The following is a 15,000-nucleotide window of genomic DNA, read 5'->3' as shown; positions in this document are numbered from 1 at the left end:
TATATATATATATATATATCAATATATATGTATATATATATATATATAAATATATATATATATATATATTATATATATATATATATATATATATATATATATATATATATATATATTAGAAAATTGTAAACACCAGACTCAATTGAAGGGTTTATATATGTTTATATATATATATATATATATATATATATATATATATATATATATATATATATATATATATGTATATATATACATACATATACCAAAGGCTTTTTCCCCTTTACACGGGGGGTAGCCAAAAAGAAAAAGGCATAGAAACCACTCCCACCCATTCCATTCCCTACATATTCCATTCCCCTCCACCCTTCTCCCTCCCTCTTATCTTGGCACCTCTTGGATGACGGGTCATCCCTGCATCCTGTCCACTGCCCTGGGTCAAAAGCAGTGTCGCAAGACACAGCACATCCACAGCAAGGCCGCTTGATAAATTCGGCGACTCCTCCTCTCCGTCCCTTCATGCAGAAAAGAAGACGGGGAGAAAACCCTTCGAGCTGCGTCAATTTTTTTTCTCATACATACATGCTTTTTTGCCACACCTGTTTTATGTTCACATGCCATTTAATTTTTCATTTTGTTTGGTTTTTATTTGTCTGAGTGTAATTTAGTAGTTTATTCTTGACTCTGCATTGCGGACATTTGGTCCACCTCCATTTGCGTCTCAGTCCTATGTTTTGATGTTTTCACGTTAGTGTTACGTATTGGTGATTTTTGATACATTTGTTTTATGTTCACAGCCATGTAACTTGCTTTATTTATATTTGTATTTTTTGTACCAATATTTCATTTCAATTGTAGTGCATTTTGTTTGGCTCTTGTTTTTTATTTATTTTTCATTTTTATTTATTTACAAGCCCACCGGCTGCGCCGGCCCGGCTACGCCGGGGGGCTTGGCCTGCGGCGCTGCTCGCTACGCTCGCCAGGCGCTACGCGCCCTTACGCAACGCGCACTGGTTACCCCGTCAAGCGTGTCTTACATCATATGATGTGTCATAGTAAACATAAGACACTGGATCAATAAAAGATCGTGATATTGCTACAGTATTTTATTTACACACATTATTTACAGCGGAAACGTCAGTTACTTCTTGTTCATCTGAACTCGAGCTGTCTTCTTCATCTTCTTTGTCCTCGGCTTCATCTTCATATCTCCTCCTTTTCCGAGCCGGCGAAGATCCTTCTTCTTTGAGGCTCAAAATCAGTTCTTCCAGCTCCCTTTTCGTGACAGGGACCCTTTCAGTTTCCTCACCCCCGTATTCTTCATCTTCACTGTAAACATGATTATTGTAACTGTAATCTGGCAGGAGCATATCGATGGCCTTTTCCTCCGAGATGTTGTAAACTTCCTTTGGTATTAAAACCACACCTATTTCTGGGACCTCTTCAGGAATGGGAGTGTTAACTTCTTCGTCTTCTTCCCTACCTCTCGGCACCGAAGGCAGTTCTTGACTGTTTACCTCGTTGTCTGAGAGCAATTCTTCATATACACAGTTAACGGCCGGTCTCAACCTATAACTTTCGTTTACTTTATGCCAGCCAGTATAGATGAAAAGAGAATCCCAAGACGTAACCCGCGAACAGGCCACGTACAACTGACCATGAGCGAAACATTGAACAGTATCTAGAAGTACTCCACAGCAGTTAAACGTCTGTCCCTGAGATTTGTTAATTGTCATCGCGTAACTAAGCTTAACCGGGAACTGTTTGCGCTTAAAGTTAACTGGGGTGTCGCTAGCTTCTAGTGTTATCCTGGGAATCATAACCTGTTCTCCCCGGTGACTACCACCTAAGGTCTTACCAATTATAATGTTCGTTTTCAAGTTAGTTACCAAGACTCTTGATCCGTTACACAGTTTAGGCGGTGAAATGTTCCTGACAACCATCACAACACTTCCAATCTTCACTTTAAGTTGATGTGGTGGAAGAGAAGGGCTTGTCAAAGCGTTAAACACAGAAGTCTGGACATCAGTTCCTTCCTCGACCGGGGTGTCTACACTAAAGTATGTCTTCTCCTCTCCCTTAGTTTTCTTTTGTATCATAGAGTTAACACTGTCGACATCATCATTTGTGGGTGATATGATTGCTCGTTGTTCAAAATAGGAAATGTTTAAGAAGTTTTCCTCCAAATCACCATAAACCTTTTCCACTAACTCTTCACGTGTTTTGACTTGAATACCGAACCCCTCCTCAAGTTCCAAAGGTCCGTGTTTCTGGGATCCGAGTTCCAGCAACTTGCGCGCAAACGTAATGTTTTTTTCATCACCTTTCCTTAGACGCACATTTTCAGTCAATTCCAACTTTGTTATGTCCCGCCACATATAACTGGACTTTATTCAATGTTCTAATTCATCACAATTACCTCCACCTCGAATGACAGGTAATATTTGCCTGAAATCTCCAGCGCAGACGAACACTTTTCCCCCCATAAACCGTTCATTACCCAAGATGTCTCTCAACGTTATATCAAGAGCTGTTAACGTATTCTTGTCCCCATCACGATCTCATCCCACACGATTAACGATGTCATCTCCAACAACTTTGCAAGTTCAGAATTCTTCTTAACAGAACACCCTCTTATTTCATTATACTCCATCAATGGTATCGTAAACATGTTATGGGCGGTTCGACCCCCGTTAAGAACAGTAGCTGCTATACCTGAAGACGCTACAGCTAACGCTATCTTCCCCTCAGACCGCACAGTATCAAGTAACATATTCAAGATGAAGGACTTTCCTGTGCCTCCGGCAGCGTTTACAAAGATTCCATTATTCTCATACTTCTGTTGGTTAGTCACCCTATACATGACCACATCATATACCTGTCTCTGTTTATCATTTAAGAGGTCTTGTTTTGATTGAACCTTATTCTCTTCGAATAACGTTTGAAGTCTTCTCTCCACCTCTAGAAGCAGGTAAGCCGTAAGTGGTGATAAGGCCTCCTCCACAGTTCCTAACATGTTTTTGGATATTGTCTAACGCGTCCAAGTAGATTTCCTCGTTATACTCTGTTAGGTTGTTCTGGTGAAGGAAATCGCTTGCAAATAGATCCTTGGTCTCCTCCCAGATACCGGATTGGTCCTCAAGGTCTGAAAACACCAACATGCTGGCGTACGTTTCTCTGAGACGGTACCTGTCGTTGGTGTGATTGATTATCTCTAAGATAGTAGTCTTCCATGTCTCCTCATCACTCAAGAGACCCAAGGCCTTGACAGCCTCTCGGTAAGAGGGATATGTCACACCCTCGACTGTTCTGAGATCCTCAAAGGAAGTAGGGCCCGCCTTATGTGTCAACAACAACCTAAGGTAAAACAACTCAACAGTTTTAGTGGAAACAGCACGAATACGTCCCAAAGAAAAGGTGTTACCTTTTCTTTCTCTCCAAACCGAATGGGCCTTGTCAAAACAGAAATGTTGAGGCATCTGATGATAATACAACGTGGAGACGAACTTCTCATCAGATTTCGCACACAACTTGAAGAAAGCGGTTAATTGGGTATCTTGTTTTGCTTTCGCTGTTACGGTCCCTTTAGATGACTTTTCGTCATAAAACACCTCGTTTTCGCCCTCAAGGTGTAAGTCGAGAGAGGATACCGGGGGATAACTTTTGTATATGTCAAACCCGAATATCTTCCATGTTGCTTCATTCGCATTTATATATCTCGCCTCTTGGAAGTTCTTAATTTCATTCACGGTCCCATCTTTTGTAGTTTTACTGAACAGGACCCTATCACACCCCTTGTTTACATACTTCGTGACATAAGCTATAGCTTTAATCGAATTTGAACATTCAACGTTGATGTGGGCGTCATACTTCACACACAGATAGGGGCTGTAAGGAACAACCCAAGAGTTGTCAATAACCTTCTTCACTCCTTTAACCTTGGTAACAAAAGATTCCCCGCCTTCTCCGATGGACCTACGTTTGTACTCAGGGTACCCATTGTTACCGAACATTAAGTCGTTCCTACAGGTCTTAGGAAAGCCCTTTCCACATGTCGAAGCGGTTGGCTTAGATTTCTGGCAACATAGGAGAGACTCATCGTACCCCTTACACGGTCCATGGATCATACACCTTATAACGACATCATACAACCTGGGTTCAGCTTCTTTGTTGGGGATTTCAGCGGATATTATACGTGAAACCCTTTCAGCTGTCACACGCTCATTCATCCATAAGAGGGTGTGAACATGAGGAAGTCCACGTTTTTGCCATTCCACACCATAAAGATGCGCCTTCACCCTTCCGAAGATCTGTTTAGATACCACATCATGCATCAAACTATCAACCTTCAACTTGAATACTCTACTAATTAAATCTGGGCGGTCCCCGATCGACCGTATTCCAGCAGAACCTGTATCATCCATAGCAACTTGCAGCTCCCGCCAATGCGGGTTCATAGTGAAGGTTATGAAATAGTCAGGAGATCCATAACACGTAACATATGTAAGCGCATCTTGTTGGCGCTCTTTCATATATCTGGGACTTCCAATGAAAGTACTGGGCAACACAACCCTTTGACCTGTATCAGCGACTTTATCGCTTCCAAGACATAATATGTCTGCTCTTTCTTTTCGGATCCGTTTCTGGTTCATTTCGAGGTATGACAACCTATTACTTTCTACTTTCACGTAGTTATCCACAACAAACTGTTGAAACAGTCTCCTACACTTGGTTATGTGGTTGAAAACGCCCTCCCGCTCCATGTAAAGGAGTAGAACATACACGGGGATAAACGCTTGTAAGTAGACGAAGTTGATGGCCCCGTAGAGGCGTCACACTCATCTTCTTCAGGCGGTTCAAGACCTCTAACACGGACTTTGGATAACCTTTCCATGGAATGACAATATCCGATGTCACCGTTTGGGATCAACAAAGGATACTGGAAAGCATCGTAATGGAACTTCAAATGGCTCAAACTTGTAGTCTTGAAGTTCGAACCGGGCAAAGGGGAAGTAACTGTTATCTCCAATGGATCTCTATTGGGTTCAAAGCTAACAATCCCACCAACCTGTGATGAAGCAGACGGAAGGTGATACAGACCCTTATGTTCCTTGGTTTTGATCCCGTCTGCCTCTCTCAGCGTGATAGACACAACAGGCATACTTTCCGTCTTATTAACGTGTTCACTAACTAATGTTTTACACGTTTCAAATTCCTTCAAAATCGGGTTTAGACATTCATTATACTGAACCAAGTAATCATAGAACATGGAAATGATATCCTCGTTTGAACTCACTTCCTTCCTCTCTCTCTTTCGGCGCTTAAGAGTTTTTTCGTTTTTCGCCTTTCGATCCATGTTTTGTACACGTAACTTAATCTGGTCTTCCTTATCATGATAGAAGTATAAGTCCAGGAATGAAGAAATAGGTTTCCAAAAAGGGTTCTTTTTACCTGCGATCGCTTCGGGGTTGAGATGTCCAATGGTATGGTATATTTTCCCTTGAATCTTGTAACACAATGTTAGTTCGCTCGGGTCATGGAGTTTGCTTGAAGTGGTAAATGATGTGAAACAGAACAACGCGTTGAACCCACAGATCTTGTCCAGGAACCGTTTAGATAACGGAGAATTTCCTTCGTACATACTTTTAATACCGTTTTTAAGCTCTGAAAACTGGATTTGAGGCGTTTGTCCTTGCTTACAACAAATAGTCTTACGTTCTCCTGCCCATAAAAGCGATTTACAAAGCTTACATTTGAAGTCCCCTATTGTACCAATATTATGGAGCGGTATCTTTGCTTGGTCTCGTAAATAACCTTCAAGCATATCAGATATTACTGCTATTGAATCCACATAATCCGCCCTAAAATTCTTATCTTTGCGTTCCTTTCTGACCATATTTAAGTGATTAATCGTCGATTCAGACAAATCTTTATCCCCGATGAGCCCAGCTCGTAACAATTTCAACTGTTCTTTTACTGCTTTTAACTCGGAACGCCTCTGTTTCTTATTCTTCAACAAAACCTGTCGATGCATCTTTTCCGCCTCACGTTCTTCCCTTTTCTTGATTCTGGCATCCCTTTCCGCCTCTTTAGCTGCTTCTCGTTCTTTCTTTAACCTCTTTTTTTCTTGCAAACGTTGCAAACATTGTTGTTCCAATTCAAGCCGCCTCTCTCGAACAATCCGTATATTCTCCGCCACCGAGTCGACAAACTGATCCGGTACACCCTCCTCATCTGGTCCACTTCCTTGGTCTTGTCCACTTCCGCTTCCCGTCGAAGTGACTGAACTCACAGTAGCACTCCCAGCTTCAACGACCTCACCAGAGACCTGGTTAAGTTCCGTGTTTTTCCTCTTACAACAGTACTTCTTGAGCTTATCAATCTTTCTCTGGGCTTTAAATCTTCTCTCGAGGTAGTACTTCTGATACTCAACGTGATCAGCTTTTGCTCCCGCTTTTATAAAATTCTTAAACCCAGTAAAGTAATGTTTCTCAAACCCTTGCAGAGCTTTCTCCGAAACATCCCCATTGTAAACTCCAAGATGTTCTAAGTCTGAATCCTTGTACTCGAACTGTCGATTCTTCTTTAATGTGTCGTTAAACGACAACACTTTGCGATGAAACAACTTTATAGACTCTCTGACAGAAAATCCATTGGAAGACTTATAGAGATCAGGAAACTTGACTGCATGTTCACGTTTCAAAACAGCCAAATCCTTTACACCGAGAGACTTTTTATTAATCTTCTTCACTTCAGTAACCCACTTCCAGAAATGCCGATTTCTTCGTACTTTCTCCGCTGGTGCCTCACCCATGTTGTGTATAGTAACCGTATAAATCGTTTTCTTCCAGACCGTCCTCGCGCCAGATCACTGTTAAAACACTCACCCCGGTCCATGACCCCCTGTTACCTTTTGTTCGGGTCACGCACTTCCGTTCAGAAATCTTAGTTTTGACCATTTCCATTTTTATTTAATTAATAGATTCTCTTGGCAATATTTCGTAAAGATTCTCTTAGCAATATTTTGTAAAGATTTTCTTGGTAATATTTCGTAAAGATTCTCTTGTTAACATTTGGTAAAGATTCTCTTGGCAATATTTCGTAAATATTTTCTCATTAATATTTCGTAAAGATTCTTTTGTCAGAATTCCGTAATTCCGTTTTTATGTATATAGATTCTCTTGGCAATATTTCGTAAAGATTCTCTTAGCAATATTTCGTAAAGATTCTCTTGGTAATATTTCGTAACGATTCTCTTGTTAACATTTGGGAAAGATTCTCTTGGCAATATTTCGTGAATATTTTCTCATTAATATTTCGGTAAGATTCTTTTTCAGAATTCCGTAATTCCGTTTTATGACTCATTTCCGGAGTAGGAGGTTCGAAGGTTTAGAGAGAAATATTTTTTTATGTATACACCCATGTTGTTGTGTATAGTAACCGTATAAATCGTTATCTTCCAGACCGTCCCCGCGCCAGATCACTGTTAAAACACTCACCCCGGTCCATGACCCCCTGTTACCTTTTGTTCGGGTCACGCACTTTCGTTATTTTTTTTTAGTTTTGACCATTTCCATTTTTATATATATAATATATTTATTTATTTATTTATATATTTATTTATTTATTTATTTATTTATTTATTTATTTATTTATTTATTTATTTATTTATTTATTTATTTATTTATTTATTTATTTATTCATTTATTTATTTATTTATTTATTTATTCATTTATTTATTTATTTACTTATTTATTCGTTTATTTATTTATTCATTTTTGTCTGACTGTAATTTAGTCGTTTGTTCTTGACACTTCATTGCGGGCATTTGGTTCACCTCCAGTTGCATTTCTGTCCTATGTTCTGATGTTTTTACGTTAGTGTTACGTATCGATATTTTTTGCTACACTTGTTTTATCTTCACAGTCATGTAACTTTTTTATTTGTATTTCATTTTATAATTGTAACCCTTATCCCCCCTGAAGACGATTCCTGAACGGGAATCGAAACGTCTGTCAAATAAACCCTTCAATTGAGTCTGGTGTTTACAGTTTTCCAATATGGATCCTAGACTCCAAATCTTCACTTATATATGTATATTTATATATATATATATATATATATATATATATATATGAAGATAATATATATATATATAATATATATATATATATATATATATAGATGTATGGAAAATGGTATGTTATAACACATTTATAAAAGTTCACTATGAACCCACTGTCGGAGAAATAACGGAAATAAAGGGAAACTGTATATTTCGACTACTGACTGTAGTCCTCTTCAGCAGAATGCTTACAGGAAGTTAAGATGCAAGTTTATATAGGGTGGTGAGGTAGTACATAAAAGGGGGATGGGGCAAAGTAGGGGGACTCAGGTTACATGCCCTTGAAATAGTCGGGTCGCGGAGGGACAGTTAGTGCTATTATGTCCGACCGCTTTTGACAATAATTTGTTTACAGCTAGCTTCGTAATACAATCTGGGGGGCATTGTCCTTTTGAGGTATTAAAATTAGGATGATGTTTTATTAGGGAAGATTCTACAATAGTGAACATACATATACATATGTATATATACATATATACAAATATATATATATTTATATATATATATATATATATACATATATATATACATATATATATATTACTATATACATATATATATATATATGTATATATATATATAACATATACTTCTTTATATATATATAGTTCTTTATATTCAACTAAGACGTCGTCAATCTGTGTTTCACGTCTTTTTGTTGCTTTTTCGCCTGTCAATTTTGTCTATATTTTCTTACCTATACGAACACAGTATTTGTTTACTTTTTTCCTCTTTTTCTTTTGATGAGGGCAAGCCCAGCTTTTTTATCCTTCCTCATATGATACTATGGAACTAATTAATTCTTATCATCATCATTTATATTTTTGTCCTTTTTTTTTTATCTTGCTCTTATGTCGCGTATCAGATTTTTATTGGTCTTTTCAGTATTTTTTTTTATTGTATGTCGCTATTACCTACATGTCCCTCCATCAAGGTGTTGATATGTTTCTCTGTTGAAGCAAAATTCCACAACAAAACCTTCTCAATCCTTTTCATCTCTGACTTCTGTAACTGACTAATTATCAAGTAAATACTTCAGTGCTAGCATCTTTGTGCTTTCACTCATTCCAATTATTTTTTTTTTTATTAAAATCGATTTCCTACACGTGTCTCTAATTACAAATCCTGTCTAGATTTTCCTGTTTAATAAGCAACCTTTATTGCATTTTCCTCGCTTTATCATTCTAGTATCGTCTACAACTGGATTAGTATAAGAAATCCTCCCATAAGTCATGTCATTTACATATATGTGGAGCATATATCTGTTTTCTTTTCCTTGAACTCATCAATGATTTCTAACCTGACCGTTATTAAACCATCTATTTTGCGTTTTCTATTTAAAAATTTCTGTTTTATTTTCCTGTCTTTTTCTACCTTCTCCAATGTTTTCCTCAGTTTCTAACACTGCAACAAAAGTGTCTTTTCTTTTTTCATTCTATGATCGTTTTCAAGCAGAGCATCATTGAGTAGTTATTTTATTTTATCTCTTTCTTCTTCTGTTACTTTTCTTATCTAAGCATTTCTACTTACCTTTGTTTGATCGTTTCTACTGTAGATTATATTGATTAGTTCATATCCTTTGATTGGGGCTTAAATTTAATTCTACTGGCCGTGTCCTGTTCAATACATATCTCGCCTGAACACTTTTGTATGTTCTTCTTGCGCATCAGTTGTTATTCATAATTACTTACACAATATATTTTACATTAAACTATTATTGTATTTTTTTCTGTTTTTATTATTGTGATGTAATTTTCTTTCTACCAAAAAGTAACGACATACTTTTTATCTATTACATCTCTAACCAGCGATCTCATTTTTTAAATATATTTTTATTACATTTCCTTTCTTGCTCAACGAACCCTTTTAGCTGTATTTCTTCCATATCTTGAGAAATATTTCTTTCAATATGTTCCTCTATAAAAGTGTTCTCCTTTTTCGACTTAGTTTTGTTATCTCTATTATCCAACAATTATACTATCTATCTTAATTTTTTCGTTTTAAAATCATTATCGCCATATTACTATGATTGCAATTATTATCATTAACGTTGTTATTATCAATATTATCACCACTATTGTGATAGTAGGGATGGTGTCAGGAGTGGAGAGAAGGTGAGAGAGAGAAGGGGTGGCTATACTAGTAAATGAAGAGTTAGGTAAAGTGTGGTGGAGTGGAAGGAGGTTTATTCAAGGTTAATGTGGATGAAGGTGAAACTGGGAAGGGAGATGTGGGTTTTAAGTGCATATGGGCTTGGCAGTAAGAAGAGTGTTCAGAAAAAGGAGACTTTTTGGATACATGTAAATGAATGCATAAAGGGTTTAAGGAGAAATGTCAATGTAGTGATATTGGGAGATCTCAATGCTAGTGTAGGAGATGAACCGATAGACGGGGTGGTTGGGAAGTGTGGAGTTCCAGAAATAAAAGTGTATTGAAGAGATGATGGTGAAGCTGTGTCTAGAAAAAGAGTTGATGATAGCAAATACAGTGTTTATGAAGAAAGTCAAGCATAAGTACACATAGGAGAGGGTGGTACATAGGGCTTTAATGGACTTTATAGCGGTAACCAGGAGAAGAGTATGAAGATTTTTGGATGTACATGTTCTAAGGGGAGAGAGTGGGGGAATATCAGATAATTTTTTCGTGGTAGGTAAGTTGAGAGTGAAGGATAGATGGAGAAAGGGGAAAAGGACAGAAGGTAAAGAGGTGCTTAGAGTAAGCTGCTTAAATGAGGAAGAAAGGGAGAAGGAGTACAAGAAGAAGCTGAGAGAGGAGTGAGAGGGAGTGAAAGACATAGTAGAAGTAGGAGTGGAGGAGGAATGGGGATATTTCAAAGAGGGAGTCACAAGGTACAGAGATGGTTAGTGGAACAAGGAGGACAGGAAGAAATAGAAGGAAAGGTAGTGAGTGGTGGGATGACGAAGCAAATAAGGTTGTAGAAGAGAAGAAACAAGCATTCATAGATTGGTAACAAAAAGGAAGAGAGAATTATATGATAGGTACAAAGAAAAGAGAAGTGAAGTAAAGCAAAAGATGAAGGAGGCAAAAAATAGAGCGGATGTGAAATGGGGTAAGAGTATAACAGAAAATTGTGAGGGTAATAAGATGTGTTGGAAAGGAATTAAGAGAGAAAGAAGTGGCGAATCAAGTTGAGAAGAAAAGATAAAAGGTGCAGATGGAGAGGATATAATGGAGGAGACGGCAGTACATAAGAATAAAAGAATGAAGGAGATTGCAAGAGACCATAAGGTCTACACTAGGCAGCTCTGTGTCCATCACCACCTGTCATCCCCATCCATAAAGAGAGAGAGAAAGCAAATAAGATTCTAGGACTCATTGCGCGATCTTTTGATTTCAAAAGTACATCACTCATTAACAAGCTATATAAATCGTTAGTTCGTCCACATTTGGAATATGCTGTTTCCGTATGGTCACCGAATCTCATTAAAGACATTGACAGACTGGAAAAAGTACAACGGCGAGCCACAAAACTGATTCCAAATATCAAAAATAAATAATACGAAAATCGACTAAAACATATGAATCTGTTTTCCCTAAAAAAGCGTAGACTCAGAGGTGACTTGATACAGGTCTTTAAGATTTTAAAGGGAATTGACAACATCAAAAGTGACAAAATTTTCACATTGAATGAGAATCAGACAAGAAACAATGGTCTCAAACTGTCCGGAAATAGATTCAATTTGGAAGTAGGTAGAAATAACTTTGCCAACCGTGTAGCTAATGAATGGAATAAACTTCCTGCACAGGTAGTGCAATGTAGTTCAGTTCGAAGCTTTAAGAATCATTTAGATAAACACCTAAGCAAGATGCTGTAATGATTATAATTTATTTTATATTATTTGTTTTTGTTTTGTTATCATTTGTCTGTCTGATTTTCATTTATTATTAGTTATATGTCAATTTATTATTATTTACTATTTACCTGTTTGTTTATTATTTAACTATACCTATGCATTTATTTATGTATTTTATTTGTTATTTACATTATTATAGTTTTTATTTATTATCTTATTATTACTATGATTTTTTTCTCGCATCCGACCTAGATATGTACCAAAAGGTCTCCTGTCGGCATGCTCCGCCTTTGTAATCCTTTGTAATCGTTTCTTAAAATAACTGATAGTTTCAGCGCTTACTACATGGTTACTAAGTTTATTCCATTCGTCAACCACCCTATTAGTAAACCAATTCTTGCCTATTTCCTTTTTAAGTCTAAATTTGTCCAGTTTATAACCATTACTGCGAGTCCTGCCCTGTTGTTTTAATATGATGACCTTGTTTGCATCACCCTTGCTAAAACCTTTGATCCCCTTGAACAGTTCTATTAGATCACCTCGCACTCTGCGTCTTTCCAGAGAGTGTAAGTTAAGGTGCCTAAGCCTCTCTTCGTAAGGCAAATTTCTGAGTCCATGTATCATTTTGGTCATTCTTCTCTGTACTAATTCTAGTGAATTGATGTCCATTCTGTAGGACGGAGAACAAAACTGTACCGCATAGTCAAGGATGGGCCTAACTATCGCTAGATAGAGTTTAATAATTACCTCTGCACTTCTATTCGTTACCGTCCTAGCAATGAAACCTAATGCTCTGTTAGCTTTATTCCTGGGGCTAATGCACTGTTTCCTGGTTTTAAGGTCCGGACACACTAGAACTCCCAAGTCCCTCTCGCACTCAGTTTTCTCTAAAAGCGTGTTATCTAAGCTGTATCTATTTTGGGGGTTGTGTAGCCCTACGTTTAACACGCTACACTTTGAGATATTGAAGTTCATTTGCCATTTCACCGACCATGTGAAAAATTTATTAAGATCATCCTGCAGAATCTGTGCGTCGTCTCCTGACCTAATTAGGCGTCCTATTTCAGTGTCGTCTGCAAACTTACTAACATCACTATTTATCCCGTCGTCTAAGTCGTTTATGTACATAATGAACAACAAGGGGCCCAAAACCGAGCCCTGGGGGACCCCACTAGTGATATTGCCCCACCTAAATTTTACTCCATTTATGGTGACCCGCTGTTTTCTGTTACTAATCCAAGCTCTAATCCATTCTAATACTTTTCCTCTTATGCCATGGGCTTTGATTTTATTTAGTAGTCTCTGGTGTGGCACCTGGTCGAACGCTTTGCTAAAGTCAAGGTAAATAACATCGTAATTATCATTGTTATCTGATGCCTTTATATACTTTAGTGTAAAAGGATATAGGATTAGCCACACATGACTTACCCTTGGAGAAACCATGCTGTGAACCACGAATTATATTATGTCTTTCGATGTGTTCTCTGAGTCTATTTACTACTATTGATTCAAGCATTTTTCCCATAACCAATGTGAAACTGATTGACCTGTAGTTGCATATAGACGATCTATCTCCCTTCTTAAAAACAGGAACAACGTTTGCTTGCCTCCAAGCAGTAGGCACAAAACCAGTGTCTACTGATTTATCAAATATTTCAGGTAACTGGTCGCAGATTTCAAATTTACACTCCTTTAGCATTCTAGGAAAATTTTCCTCTGGACCTGGAGATTTTGTAGCTTCAAGTCTTTCAATCTGCTTGACTACTTCTACTTCACTAATGCTGATATTAGATAGACTACTTTCTTGATCCCCTCTGAAAATCGGATCGCAGTCAGGTACTTTATCTAACCTCGCATTAGTAAACACCGATAGAAAATAATTGTTAAACTCCTCACCCATTTTTCCCTCCAATTCTCTCTTGCCATTTTCATCGTTTTTATATTGACCTACAAAAAGAAAGGGGACCATCCAATATGTGGTAATAGCAGGTGGGTCTCTCTCCTTACTGTAGCAAGGGGTGTTCTAGCCAAATTTCTGCTGTTTGGGCTCAACAAATACATAGTGGGTAAAGTCTGTCCAGAGACACAGTGTGGCTTCAGGTGTGAACGGAGTACAGTCGACCTGGTTTCTGTAGCGCGGCAGCTGCAAGAGAAATGTCGAGAGCAGCATCACAATCTGTGCATGGCCTTCGCACATCTTACAAAGGTTTTCTTTCTACACCGTGGCATGCTTTTACGTGTCATGAGAAATTTTGGTTACCCACGAAAATATACAGCCATCGTTCAAGCCTTCCATACAGGCATGATGGCCACTGTTATAGTCGATGGAGAGTAGACGGTCATTCAGCATTGAAATAGGAGTCAAGGCTGCGTCATAGCTCCTGTCATCTTCAATGTGTATCTCGCTTTGGCTACCATCTCCTCCGTCAGAGATACCGTTGCGATGGAGGTCGTGGGGCTCACATACTGTATAGGTAGGATAGTAATCTGTTCAACCTACGTCGCCTACAAGCAAGAACTTAGGGTCTCTTCAGTCGACATCATTGAGCTCCAGTATGCGGATGACCGACTGGTTACACACTCACCAGTTGATCTACAAGATGCAGTCAGCTGCATGGACAATATCAACAGCACCCTAGGTCTTGTCATTAACGAGGACAACACGGAGATAAAGTACCAGAGGAGTGATGGTCCTCCATCGCGCATCACTATGAAAGACCTGAAAGTGACCCAGAATCTTAAATGTCCGGGTAGACTGTTCCCCGCGGACTGCACGCTGGACGAAGAAGTGAATGAATGAATTAACGAAGCTTCAGCTTCCTTTGCCAAAATTGGCAAAAAGGTCATTCTCAACCACAGGCTCAGAATCTCTACCAAAGCTGCAGTCTATCAAGTAATCTGTCTTAGCATGCTGTTGTATGCGAGTGAGACCTTCACACTGTACTGGAGGCACATCAATTGTTTGAGCGATTTCATACCAGGTGTGTAGAAAAAAAAAAAAAATCTGGGTCTGACCTGGTAAAATTGGGCGTCACGTCTCCCGAGGCGGCCCCTATATAGACAATTGGCCGAGGTGCAGCA

At 38.4% G+C, this 15,000-nt stretch overlaps 1 protein-coding gene across 1 annotated transcript in view; it reads left to right on the top strand.

Annotated features, from left to right (window-relative positions):
* Nucleotides 1–15,000, top strand: part of LOC143037297 (uncharacterized) — a 138,164-nt gene that overhangs the window by 107,634 nt on the left and 15,530 nt on the right. The gene's annotated exons all lie outside the window — the stretch shown is intronic.

Source organism: Oratosquilla oratoria, chromosome 22, assembly GCF_046742065.1.
Source record: "Oratosquilla oratoria isolate Oo_2021 chromosome 22, ASM4674206v1, whole genome shotgun sequence".
In the NCBI taxonomy this organism is placed as follows: Eukaryota; Metazoa; Arthropoda; class Malacostraca; order Stomatopoda; family Squillidae; genus Oratosquilla; species Oratosquilla oratoria.
Note: the sequence above shows the minus strand (reverse complement) of the source record. Positions and strands in the feature narration are given on the sequence as shown.